We start from the raw sequence: 13,548 nt of genomic DNA on the forward strand, positions 1-13,548 counted from the left end.
AGAGTCAGACTCTGCACCCCGTCCATGGCCCAGTCCTGGCAGGGGTCCCAGACAAGAAACCCAAGGGAGTCTTGATTGCTGGAGTTTAATGTGTGGCCAAATGAAGACACTGGATGGAAGGAAGGACTTATTGACCAGACTTTACGAGTGACTTTTCATGCCTTCACCCGCTAGCCCTCATTTGCCCTGTGCTGTTTTCTTTATTTTCTGAATTTCTAGAGATGGAGGAAGCCTCTTGGAGTCTGGGAAGACCAGCTACAGTACTCTTGTGTGATGTCCATTTTGTTTTTCAAGCCCAGGTCCTTTCCAGTTTGCAGCTTTCGGGAGATGTCCTTATTCCCAAAAGGAGCCCCTGCAGAGGCCACTTTATGTAGTGGTCAGAGCAGGGCCAGCTGCCTGGCCTGCTCCAGCTCTTCCCTTGCAAGCAGATACATAGAACAGGTACAGGCAAGCACCATGGGAGTGGTGGTAGATGGTGATAAGGACTAAATATAATAATGTCGGTATAGCGCTCGACATGGCTCTCAGTACTTATTAGCAATTGATTTCAACCAGGAGGCTGCTGTCTTTACCTGTAATGGTCTTTAAAAGCGCTCACGCCCCTTGACCTTCTACACCCTTCTATAAGCCTCTCCTAAGGAAATATCACTATGTGTGAAGATTTCATTCTGGAGTTGGTCACTACAGCAAAAAATTGGAAAAGAACCTAAATGCCCACTGATAGGCAATGATTAAATAAATTATGGTATATCCAACAATAAGGGATTATCTGGGCATTGAAAATGAGGAAGGAGAGGTAGCTTAACTGCAATGAAAAAATGTTTGTAATATATTGTTTAGTGAAATAGCAATGATAAATCGCATGTCTAGTATGAAGGCATATTTGTAAATATGTGGTTTTGTATACGTGCAGAAATTCAAGATAGTTTAAAGATGTAAAGGAAACACTTATAATGTTAAATGGAACAAAGCACGGCTTGCAAACAAAAGAGATAAGCTGCATGCTGGTTTTCAGAAACATCCTTCCTAGTGGGATCAAACTTTCAAATGGGCATGGCTGTCCAAAGTGAGAATGGACTGCTCCAGAGATAGTGAGCTCCCTGTCAGTGGAGGAGTTCAAGGATGGCAAGGAGTGTGGAGGGGATCAAAGCATCAGGGATTGGGTGAGAGGATCTCTAAGTCCTTCAAACTGAGCCACGATTCCCATGGTACAGTGCCCTGAGGCCTGGACTGGACAAAAGCTGGTCGTGATTGGCAAATAAATGTACACAGGAATGATTTGCCAGATTTTAATGCAAACATTGAGAGTGCAGTAATTGAATGGTGTCATAATGATGAAGTTAATGTGTGCTTAGTGCAGGTTGGGATACACAGTCACAGAGGCACATTTACAATGATCTACATGGCTTTTAAGTAGTAGGAAGAGCATTCTGTAAGTATGACTCAAAATTAAAGCAGAAGACTCATTTTCCAACACTGAGCCTGTGGTATCTGGTCGGAGAAAACATTCCAAAGCTTTGAAGGTGATAGGCATCCATTTCCTTTTAAAAGTTGCCCGCGAGCCCATAGCCCAGCGAACTCTGGTTCCCAGAGCACCAGTTAACATTGTGGGCAACACCTGTGGGCCCATAGGATTATGGGAAAAATGGAGATGAATTCTCCCGGCGGGAAAGGAGGTTGAGGCACCTCTGCCACGTGGCAGGTATGAGCTCCCATGGAGTGAGTGTCTACGTCCTCTGCTCCCAGCGGCCACACAGGGAAAGCTGGCTAATGCCCCACTCAGGGTGGATGCACACACACCCAGCAGCTGCTAACATGGGTGTGAACATCCCAACCAATTCACTCCTCCTGTGAATGTAGATATGAATGGCTCTGTTCATATCCACCCTGCCCTCCAGGAGTGGAGAGGGGCTCAAGTGAGCAGAGGGCCCTCCATCCACAGGCCATACCCTTGAATCTCAAGCATGACAGTCAGTCCAGGCATAGAAGGTCCCCACCCAGGGGATATGAAAGCCCTGTCTCCAGGCCTCTGCTGGACCATTCCAGAGTAGAAGGAGAGGTGGGTTTCCAGAGAGAAGCCCATGAATGAGGGGTGGGAGTTCTAGGGGCACAGATTTCAATCCAATACTGTGTAAGAGGGAACATACAAGATGTAGAGCTCTGCAAAGATGGAGCCTCGGATGCTGAGCAGCCAAAGTAAAATGGTAGAGGGCTTTGCCCTCCTGCCATAAACAACTATAAAACCTGGACAGATAAAGAAAACAGCTGTGTGCAGGCACTGGATAGTATTTTCCATCGTGGGGCTGTGATCCTTGAGAGGGGACACACATAACATGAGCCCCACATCTACCCAGACCTTTCTCCTAGATAGGTTTCCCAGGCCACAGTATGAGGAGGTGGAGCCCAAGCAGATGGCAGAAGGTCTCCTGGACAGATGAGGCAGAGATCAGAGTTCAGGGCTCAGGTAGCTGGGTTTTGTGGGGAGGCAGCCACAAAAGAGGGAGGAACCACAGAGAGGGAACCCTGGAAGTCGGTGTAGAAATTCCCCTTCAACCTTTGGCTGATCCTGAACCACACAGGTGCAGGGCGAGACCCAGAGGCTCCGCAGAGAGCAGCTGCTGGGCGGCTGAGGGCTGGGTGGAGATGCTGGGGCTCACACAGGCCCATCCAGAATGGAGTGCCCCAGCCCACCAGGAACCCTTCTCCAAGCTCAGAGACACCAGGCAAGCAGATACCCACTGCAGAGGTGTGAATTTCAGCTCTAAGAGCTCATGCCATATGCTACTAAGTTTAAATAATTCCAACCTTTCCCTTTAAAAAAAAAATTATTTATTTATTTGGCAGCTCCAGGCCTTAGTTGTGGTACATGGGATCTTCATTGCGGCACGTGGGATCTTTTAGTTACAGCACATGGGATCTAGTTCCCTGATCAGGGATCTAACCTGGGCCCCCTGCATTGGGAGTGCAGTCTTAGCCATTGGACCACCAGTGAAGTCCCTCCCTTTGTTTTTCAAGTCCTGATAGTGGCAGCTGCTTCCTGCAGTTGCTACCTCCAAATTACCCAGTTAACAATTCTTTACATTAACTTCCTTTTTTTCCACCTGATTAGACCCTAAGTGGAGTGGTCTCAAGAAACAACCCTTAAAGATGGGTCAGAATCATAGAACCAGAGAGCTTAACTAGAAATAAGCACCAATAATAATATAAATTATTTACTAAAATAGTAAATTTATTTCTTATAAATAAATAAGGTAAATTAGGGTAAATATTGCTGAAATGACATAAAATTTAATTGTGTGGTTTGCATAATTACAAAGTGAGTTGAATTTACAGCCTTGCCAATGTCTTGTGTGAAAGTTAGGCCATTGATTAGGAAGGAGTGGGAACTTGGATTTTGATTGGTTAGCCTTAATTATATGTGGCATAATCATTTCTGGTAACCAAGTCAAAATTTGAGACTTTGAAATAAAAAATTTGTCATATTTGTGCCTCCAAAAAAAAAGAGAGAGTTAAAATGGGGATATCTGGTGGGCTCAGATGAAGCTGAAAGTTTGGAGCCTCTGAGTTATTCTGAGTCTCCCCTGCCAGTGGAAGCAGCTTGCAAGTTACGTGTGGGAATACTCACTTTCCCTTGCTTAAGGACACTTTGATAAGGTCTCCCAGGGCAGTTATCTTGCAAGGGATACCTTTTCTCCTCAAGACTTAGCCCTGCCCCCTCTTATGGCCAGTAGACTCACATCTGGCATCAGAGCTCCACGTGTCCAAACAGGGCAAGTACAGAGTGTGATCTGGGAAGATACAGCTTCTACACTGAAAGAATGGCAAGATTTTGCTAAACTGCATTGCAGCATCCTGGGGAGTATGTGCAGGAATGGATTCTAAGGGTGTTAGACCAAGAAGCACAGTTGAATACATTCAATAAAAGTTGAATTTATTGATACAAGTGCCTTACCTGAGATTATGGACTTAATGTGTTGGTTTGTACAGCTGGTTATGACTATAGTTTACTTAGCTGTTTGAGTGAAATTGAGACTCAATGATGAGCATCTTCCCTATTGTGTTATAAAGGAAGGAATCAAAAGGCTTATGGGAGATGTTGGAAGAGAGTTATTATTGACAACCAGCACGCCCACCCACCCATTACATTCCCCAATGGGGGGCCCAGAGGACTTTCCTTTCCCTACAACATTGGGGAATTCATTAGTGGGGGGAGCAGTAGTATCCTTGAAAAGCCCTGTGGTGGCTCTCCTCTGTCAGTCACATATGAGGATGGGAGATTCCACCATTGAGATTGGTTCCTGAATCCACTGGGGATGATGGGATCCCAGAAGAACAGAGGCCAAGTGCCAGGACTTAACTGCCAAAGACTTAGCTGGGTGCAGGTATCATAAGGGACGGCAGGGTGAATTGGATATCACAGTATTTGACCCACAGGGATCTTTGGCCTTGGCTAATTGTCACAGTGTCCCTAGGAATGAAATAGATGGCCTCCTACTAAAAGGTTACTTGCTCTATTACAATAGGAAAAACTCTGGATCTCATGTCCAAAAGCCAATTTGAATCACTGTAGAAGAAAGCCATGGTCTCTTTTTTTATTTTAAATTTAATTTAATTTATTTTTCTATACAGCAGATTCTTATTAGCCATCCATTTTATACACATCAGTGTATACATGTCAATCCCAATCTCCCAATTCATCACACCCCACCCCCCCAGCCGCTTTCCCCACTTGGTGTCCATACGTTTTGTCTCTACTTCTGTGTCTCAATTTCTGCTCTGCAAACCGGTTCATCTGTACCATTTTCTAGGTTCCACATATATGCGTTAATATATGATACTTGTTTTTCCCTTTCTGACTTACTTCACTCTGTATGACAGTCTCTAGATGCATCCACGTCTCTACAAATGACCCAGTTTCGTTCCTTTTTATGGCTGAGTAATATTCCATTGTATATATGTACCACATCTTCTTTATCCATTCATCTGTCGATGGGCATTTAGGTTGCTTCCATGACCTAGCTATTGTAAATAGTGCTGCAATGAATATTGGAGTGCATGTGTCTTTTTGAACTATGGTTTTCTCTGGGTATATGCCCAGTAGTGTGATTGCTGGATCATAGGGTATTTCTATTTTCAGTTTTTTAAGGAACCTCCATACTGTTCTCCATAGTGGCTGTATCAATTTATATTCCTACCAGCAGTGCAAGAGGGTTCCCTTGTCTCCACACCCTCTCCAGCATTTGTTGTTTGTAGATTTTCTGATGATGCCCATTCTAAGTGGTGTGAGATGATACCTCATTGTAGTTTTGATTTGCATTTCTCTAATAATTAGTAATGTTGAGCAACTTTTCATGTGCTTCTTGGCCATCTGTATGTCTTCTTTGGAGAAATGTCTATTTAGATCTTCTGCCCATTTTTGGATTGGGTTGTTTGTTTTTTTAATATTGAGCTGCATGAGCTGTTTATATATTTTGGAGATTAATCCTTTGTCCGATGATTTGTTTGCAAATATTTTCTCCCATTCTGAGGGTTGTCTTTGCTGTGCAAAAGCTTTTAAGTTTCATTAGGTCCCATTTGTTTATTTTTGTTTTTATTTCCATTACTCTAGGAGGTGGATCAAAAAAGATCTTGCTGTGATTTATGGCAGACTGTTCTTCTTATGTTTTCTGCTAAGAGTTTTATAGTACCCGGTCTTACATTTAGCTCTTGAATCCATTTTGAGTTTATTTTTGTGTATGGTATTAGGGAATGTTCTAATTTCATTCTTTTACATGTAGCTGGCCAGTTTTCCCAGCACCACTTATTGCAGAGACTGTCTTTTCTCCATTGTATATCCTTGCCTCCTTTGTCATAGATTAGTTGACCATAGGTGCATGGGTTTATCTCTGGGCTTTCTATCTTGTTCCATTGATCTATATTTCTGTTTTTGTGCCAGTACCATATTGTCTTGATTACTGTAGCTTTGTAGTATAGTCTGACGTCAAGGAGTCTGATTCCTCCAGCTCCGTTTTTTTCCCTCATGACTGCTTTGGCTATTTGGGGTCTTTTGTGTCTCCATACAAATTTTAAGATTTTTTGTTCTAGTTCTGTAAAAAATACCATTGGTAATTTGATAGGGATTGCATTGAATCTGTAGATTGCTTTGGGTAGTGTAGTCATTTTCACAATATTGATTCTTCCAAACCAGAACATGGTATATCTCTCCATCTGTTGGTATCATCTTTAATTTCTTTCATCAGTGTCTTATAGTTTTCTGCATACAGGTCTTTTGTCTCCCTAGGTAGGTTTATTCCTAGGTATTTTATTCTTTTTGTTGCAATGGTAAATGGGAGTGTTTCCTTAATTTCTCTTTCAGAGTTTTCATCATTAGTGTATAGGAATGCAAGAGATTTCTGTGCATTAATTTTGTATCCTGCAACTTTACCAGATTCATTGATTAGCTCTAGTAGTTTTCTGGTGGTATCTTTAGGCTTCTCTATGTATAGTATCATGTCATGTGCAAACAGTGACAATTTTACTTCTTCTTTTCCAATTTGTATTCTTTTTATTTCTTTTTCTTCTCTGATTGCCGTGGCTAGGACTTCCAAAACTATGTTGAATAATAGTGGTGAGAGTGGATATCCTTGCCTTGTTCCTGATCTTAGAGGAAATGCTTTCAGTTTTTCACCATTGAGAATGATGTTTGCTGTGGGTTTGTCATATATGGCCTTTATTATGTTGAAGCAGGTTCCCTCTATGCCCACTTTCTGGAGAGTTTTTATCATAAATGGGTGTTGAATTTTGTCAAAAGCTTTTTCTGCATCTATTGAGATGATCATATGGTTTTTCTTCTTCAATTTGTTAATATGGTATATCACATCGATTACTTTGCATATATTTAAGAATCCTTGCATCTCTGGGATAAATCCCACTTGATCGTGGTGTATGATCCTTTTAATGTGTTGTTGGATTCTGTTTGCTAGTGTTTTGTTGAGGATTTTGCATCTATATTTGTCAGTGATATTGGTCTGTAATATTCTTTTTTTGTAGTATCTTTGTCTGGTTTTGGTATCAGGGTGATGGTGGTCTCATAGAATGAGTTTGGGAGTGTTCCTTCCTCTGAATTTTTTGGAAGAGTTTGAGAAGGTTGGGTGTTAGCTCTTCTCTAAATGTTTGATAGAATTCACCTTTGAAGCCATCTGGTCCTGGACTTTTGTGTGTTGGAAGATTTTTAATCACAGTTTCCATTTCATTACTTGTGATTGGTCTGTTCATATTTTCTTTTTCTTGCTGGTTCAGTCTTGGAAGGTTATACCTTTCTAAGAATTTGTCCATCTCTTCCAGTTTGTCCATTTTATTGCAATAGAGTTGCTTGTAGTTATCTCTTAGGATGCTTTGTATTTCTGTGTTGTCTCTTGTAACTTCTCCTTTTTCGTTTCTAATTTTATTGATTTGAGTCCTCTCCCTCCTTTTCTTGATGAGTCTGGCTAATGGTGTTTCAATTTTGTTTATCTTCTCAAAGAACCAGCTTTTAGTTTTATTGATCTTTGCTATTGTTTTCTTTGTTTCTATTTTATTTATTTCTGCTCTGATCTATATGATTTCTTTCCTTCTGCTAACTTTGGGTTTTGTTTGTTCTTCTTTCTCTAGTCCCTTTAGGTGTAAGATTAGATTGTTTATTTGAGAGTTTTCTTGTTTCTTTAGATGGGCTTGTATAGCTATAAACTTCCCTCTTAGAACTGCTTTTGCTGCATCCCATAGGTTTTGGATCATCGTGTTTTCATTGTCATTTGTCTCTAAGTATTTTTTGATTTCCTCTTTGATTTCTTCAGTGATCTCTTGTTTATTTAGTAACGTATTGTTTAGCCTCCATGCGTTTGTGTTTTTTACGTTTTTTTTTCCCTGTAATTGATTTCTAATTTCATAGTGTTGTGGTCAGAAAAGATGGCTTGATATGATTTCAGTTTTCTTAAATCTACTGAGGCTTGATTTGTGCCCCAAGATATGATCTATTCTGGAGAATGTTCCGTGCGCACTTGTGAAGAAAGTGTAATCTGCTGTTTTTGGATGGAATGTCCTATAAATATCAATTAAATCTCTCTGGTGTATTGTGTCATTTAAAGCTTGTGTTTCCTTATTAATTTTCTGTTTGGATGATCTGTCCATTGGTGTAAGTGAGGTGTTAAAGTCCCCCACTATTATTGTGTTACTGTCGATTTCCTCTTTTATAGCTGTTAGCAGTTGCCTTGTGTATTGAGGTGCTCCTATGTTGGATTCCTATATATTTATAATTGTTATGTCTTCTTCTTGGATTAATCTCTTGATCATTATGTAGTGTCCTTCCTTGTCTCTTATAACATTCTTTATTTTAAAGTCTAATTTATCTGATATGAGTATTGCTACTCCAGCTTTCTTTTGATTTCCATTTGCATGGAATATCTTTTTCCATCCCCTCACTTTCAGTCTGTATGTGTCCCTAGGTCTGAAGTGGGTCTCTTGTAGACAGCATATATATGGGTCTTGATTTGTATCCATTCAGCAAACCTGTGTCTTTTGGTTGGAGCATTTAATCCATTCACGTTTAAGGTAGTTATTGATATGTATGTTCCTATGACCATTTTCTAAATTGTTTTGGGTTTGTTTTTGTACGTCCTTTTCTTCTCTTGTTTTTCCCACTTAGAGAAGTTCCTTTAGCATTTGTTGTAGAGCTGGTTTGGTGGTGCTGAATTCTCTTAGCTTTTGCTTGTCTGTAAAGCTTTTGATTTCTCCATCGAATCTGAATGAGATCCTTGCTGGATAGAGTAATCTTGGCTGTAGGTTCTTCCCTTTCATCACTTTAAGTATGTCATGCCACTCCCTTCTGTCTTGTAGAGTTTCTGCTTAGAAATCAGCTGTTAACCTTTTGGGAGTTCCTTTGTATGTTATTTGTCATTTTTCCCTTGCTGCTTTCAATAATTTTACTTTATCTTTAATTTTTGCCAGTTTGATTACTATGTGTCTTGACCTGTTTCTCCTTGGGTTTATCCTATATGGGACTCTCTGTGCTTCCTGGACTTGGGTGGCTATTTCCTTTCCCATGTTAGGGAAGTTTTTGACTATAATCTCGTCAAATATTTTCTCGGGTCCTTTCTCTCTCTCCTCTCCTTCTGGGACCCCTATAACGCGAATGTTGTTGTGTTTAATGTTGTCCCAGAGGTCTCTTAGGCTGTCTTCATTTCTTTTCATTCTTTTTTCTTTATTCTGTTCTGCAGCAGTGAATTGCACCATTCTGTCTTCCAGGTCACTTATCCGTTCTTCTGCCTCAGTTATTCTGCTATTGATTCCTTGTAGTGTAGTTTTCATTTCAGTTATTGTATTGTTCATCTCTGTTTGTTCGTTCTTTAATTCTTCTAGGTCTTTGTTAAACATTTCTTGCATCTTCTCGATGTTTGCCTCCATTCTTTTTCCAAGGTCCTGGATCACCTTCACTATCATTATTCTGAATTCTTTTTCTGGAAGGTTGCCTATCTCCACTTCATTTAGTTGTTTTTCTGGGGTTTTATCTTGTTCCTTCATCTGGTACAGAGCCCTCTGCCTTTTCATCTTGTTTATCTTTCTGTGAATTTGGTTTTTGTTCCACAGGTTGCAAGATTGTAGTTCTTCTTGCTTCTGCTGTCTGCCCTCTGGTGGATGAGGCTATCTAAGAGGCTTGTGCAAGTTTCCTGATGGGAGGGACTGGTGGTGGGTAGAGCTGGCTGTTGCTGTGGTGGGCAGAGCTCAGTAAAACTTTAATCCCCTTTTCTGCTGATGGGTGAGGCTGGGTTCCCTCCCTGTTGGTTGTTTGGCCTGAGGCAACCCAACACTGGATCCAACCTGGGCTCTTTGGTGGAGCTAATGACAGACTCTGGGAGGGCTCACGCCAAAGAGTACTTCCCAGAACTTCTGTTGCCAGTGTCCTTGTCCCCACAGTGAACCACAGCCACCCCCCCCCCTCTGCAGGAGACCCTCCAACACTAGCAGGTAGGTCTGGTTCAGTCTCTCCTGGGGTCACTGCTCCTTCCCCTGGGTCCTGATGCACACACTACTTTGTGTGTGCCCTCCAAGAGTGGAGTCTCTGTTTCCCCCAGTCCTGTCGAAGTCCTGCAATCAAATCCCACTAGCCTTCAAAGTCTGATTCTCTAGGAATTCCTTCTCCCGTTGCTGGACCCCCAGGTTGGGAAGCCTAACGTGGGACTCAGAACCTTCACTGCAGTGGGTGGACTTCTGTGGTATAAGTGTGCTCCAGGTTATGAGTCACCCACCCAGCAGTTATGAGATTTGATTTTATTGTGGTTGCGCCCTCCTACCGTCTCATTGTGGCTTCTCCTTTGTCTTTGCATGTGAGGTATCTTTTTTGGTGAATTCCAGTGTCTTCCTGTTGATGATTGTTCAGCAGTTAGTTGTGATTCCGGTGTTCTCGAAAGAGGTAGTGAGAGCATGTCCTTCTACTCTGCCATGTTGAACCAATCTCAAGCCATGGTCTCTTAACCAGGTTCAGACTTCATCTAGACACGGAGCCCCTAGTTGGAAGAGGAGGCCAAGCCCCCTTGAAGAACTCTATAGAGATTCTAGAAATCTTCATCTAAGCCCCCTCCAGAGGGACCTGTGATCATTTACTAGAGTGGTCCACTGTCGCCCACAGTCAACGTGGGGGCTTACAGCAGTCAGGGCCCATGTTCCAATCACAGTGAACCCACCTGTGCTTACTTTTCCAGGTCCTGAATCGACTAGACACACCTGGCAACTGGCAGAATCCCAACACCAGTTCTGTGACACATGGAGTAAGGTCTCCTGTTAGAGGCAGGAAGCCCCTGGAACTTACCTTTTCTGCCAGGAGAGTAAAACAGCTGCCATCAGTTTCTGTATAAATAATTGAAAGAGGAGTCACCTTGCCAAAGGGAGCCTTCATTCTTAGAAAGCAGCACAGCCTAGTCTCACGTGAGGAAAGTGTTGGCCTCTATTAAGGAACATTTGGCCCAGCTCCTTTCAAAGTAATAATGTGCCTTTATTATGCTAAGGAGCATTTGGTCCCTTCCTGAACCAGGGTCAACAGAAAAATAAGGTTTATTTTCTTATTCTCAAATGACTCCCCTGTTGGGGAGGGGGAGTTTCTCCATTGATCTTACTACAGCTCATCCCTAATTCATCGATTCATTGCTTCATTCTTCATTCAGCAAGCTCTCAGAGGGCCTAACCCCTGCCCGCCAGGCCTGTGCAGTGCACAGAAGGGGAGGGGATAGAAGAGCAAGCCAGGCTCTTAAAAGAAAGGAAGGCAGATAGGAAGCAATTTCAGTGCAATAAATGCTACTACAGAACAGTGCTGGGGGAAAAGAGTAAAGGAGGTTTTCTGGAAAGGATGCTTCCTCAACTGGGTCTTTTTTAAAATGTTAATATTTAATATTAATAATATCTTATGGAAAAACCCAAACGAATTTTTGGCCAACCCAATACAATTTTTAAAGGTTACACTCCATTTACAATTTTTCCAAAATGTTTGTGATATTCCCTGTGCTGTACAATATATTATTTTTTCTTTTCTTTCTTTAGATAGACTTCTTTTTAAATTTTATTATTTATTTACTTTTCTTTATTTTTTTGGCTGCGTCGGGTTTTAGTTGTGGCACTAGGGGTCTTCACTGAGGCATGTGGGATCTTTCATTGTGGCATGGGCTTCTCTCTATTTGCGGCATGCAGGTTTTCCCTCTCTAGTTGTGGTGCACCAGCTCCAGGGTGCGTGGGTTCTGTGGTTGTGGTGCACGGGCTCTCTCACTGAAGTGTGTGAGCTCAGTAGTTGTGGCATGCGGGCTTAGTTGCCCTGCAGCATGTGGGATCTTAGTTCCCCGACCAGGGATCGAACCAACATCCCCTGCATTGGAAGGCGGATTCTTTACCACTGGACCACCAGGGAAGTCCCTGTGCAATATATTCTTGTAGCGTATTTTAAACCTAATAGTTTGTACCTCTTACTCCCCCACCTCTGTATTGTCCCTGCCCACTCCCCTCTCCCCACTGGTAACCACTAGTTTGTTCTCTACATCTGTGTGTCTACCTCTTTTTTGTTATATTCACTAGTTTATTGTATTTTTAAAAGTGCATATAAGTGATATCATATAGTATTTGTCTTTCTCTGCCCGACTTATTTCCCTTAGCATAGTGCCCTCCAAGTCCATCCATGTTGCTGCAAAGATTTCATTCTTTTTTATGGCTGAGTAGTATTCCATTGTATGTATATATATATACCATATCTTCTTTATCCATTCATCTGTTGATGGACACTTAGGTTGCTTCCATATCTTGGCAATTGTAAATAATGCTGCTATGAACACTGGGTGGCACGTATCTCTTTGAATTAGTGTTTTTGTTTTTTTTAGATATATATACCCAGGAGTGGAATTGCTGGGTCATACGGTACTTCTATGTTTATTTTTTTGAGAAAACTCCATACTGTTTTCCAAAGTGGCTGCACCAATTTACATTCCCACTAACAGTGTACGAGGGTTCCCTGTTCTCCACATCCTTCCAACACTCAGTGGGGTCTTGAAGAGCCAGTAGGTGCTGCCTGGAAGGACAGTGGAGAGAGAGCACAGAATGTCCGAAGGCATGAAGACCAGAGAGAACAAGGCATAGTCAGGAGGGAGGAGAGAGCTCGTGGGGATGGGGGTGGGAGGTGCAGAGGCGCAGGAGGCTGGAGAGGGCAGTGAGGGCCAGATCACCAGCCTTGCCCAGCCAGCTTGAGAAGCTTGGAAATGTGGAATATCCAGGCTTGGCTCCTGTAGCTCAGGGCCTGCATTGTTGTCTGAGACTGACACTTTAAAGGTGGAGGGGAGAGGGACAGCACATACCCTTCAAGGAGCCAGAGGATAAGTCTTTGAGGAGAGTCCTTCCTACTCCGTTCTTCCCTTCGGCATCTTTTCCCAGGGCTTCCACCAAAATGCAAGGTAGGTACAGCAGCCACCTGTGCAGACTGCCACCTTGTGGGCAATACAGGGATTACAGATCTAGAAATGACTTCCTCATTCCTTAGTTCAATATACTATAGTATTTCCTAATAATTCAAATGAGCCAAAGTGCTGGGATAAGGTGCCCTTTGTTTGAGGGGAGGACAAAAATGCATACAGATGATCACCGAATGCTCAGAGGTATGAGTCTACCTGAAGCAGTGGGGTCGGTGAGAAGATGTGGGAAGGCTTCACAAAGGTGACATCTGAGCTGGGTCAGGTAGGGAGCAAGGGTCTTTAGAGACCACCTCTGACATCCTCACTTTACAGAGGGGGAGACTGCAGCCCAGGGTAGGAAGGGACTCGCTCAAAATCAGAGTCCTTCAGGTGGGTGTCCCAGGCCAGGGCCCCTTTTACTGTGCATGGTTGGCCTCCAGTTAAAATGGGACCCCCTCCCAGTGCCAGAAATGGCCTTTGCAGAATCTGATCTCCTGCTCCTCCCTGTCCCCGGGCAGCCCCATCCCAGCAGTTTGTCCAGCCTGTCTATTGCTGCAGTAATCGCTTCCCTCGTTCTCTCTGCCTGTGATAAACTGCAAAGCACCGAAACCCTCCC

This window comes from Kogia breviceps, chromosome 8 (genome assembly GCF_026419965.1).
Source record: "Kogia breviceps isolate mKogBre1 chromosome 8, mKogBre1 haplotype 1, whole genome shotgun sequence".
NCBI classification, from domain to species: Eukaryota; Metazoa; Chordata; class Mammalia; order Artiodactyla; family Physeteridae; genus Kogia; species Kogia breviceps.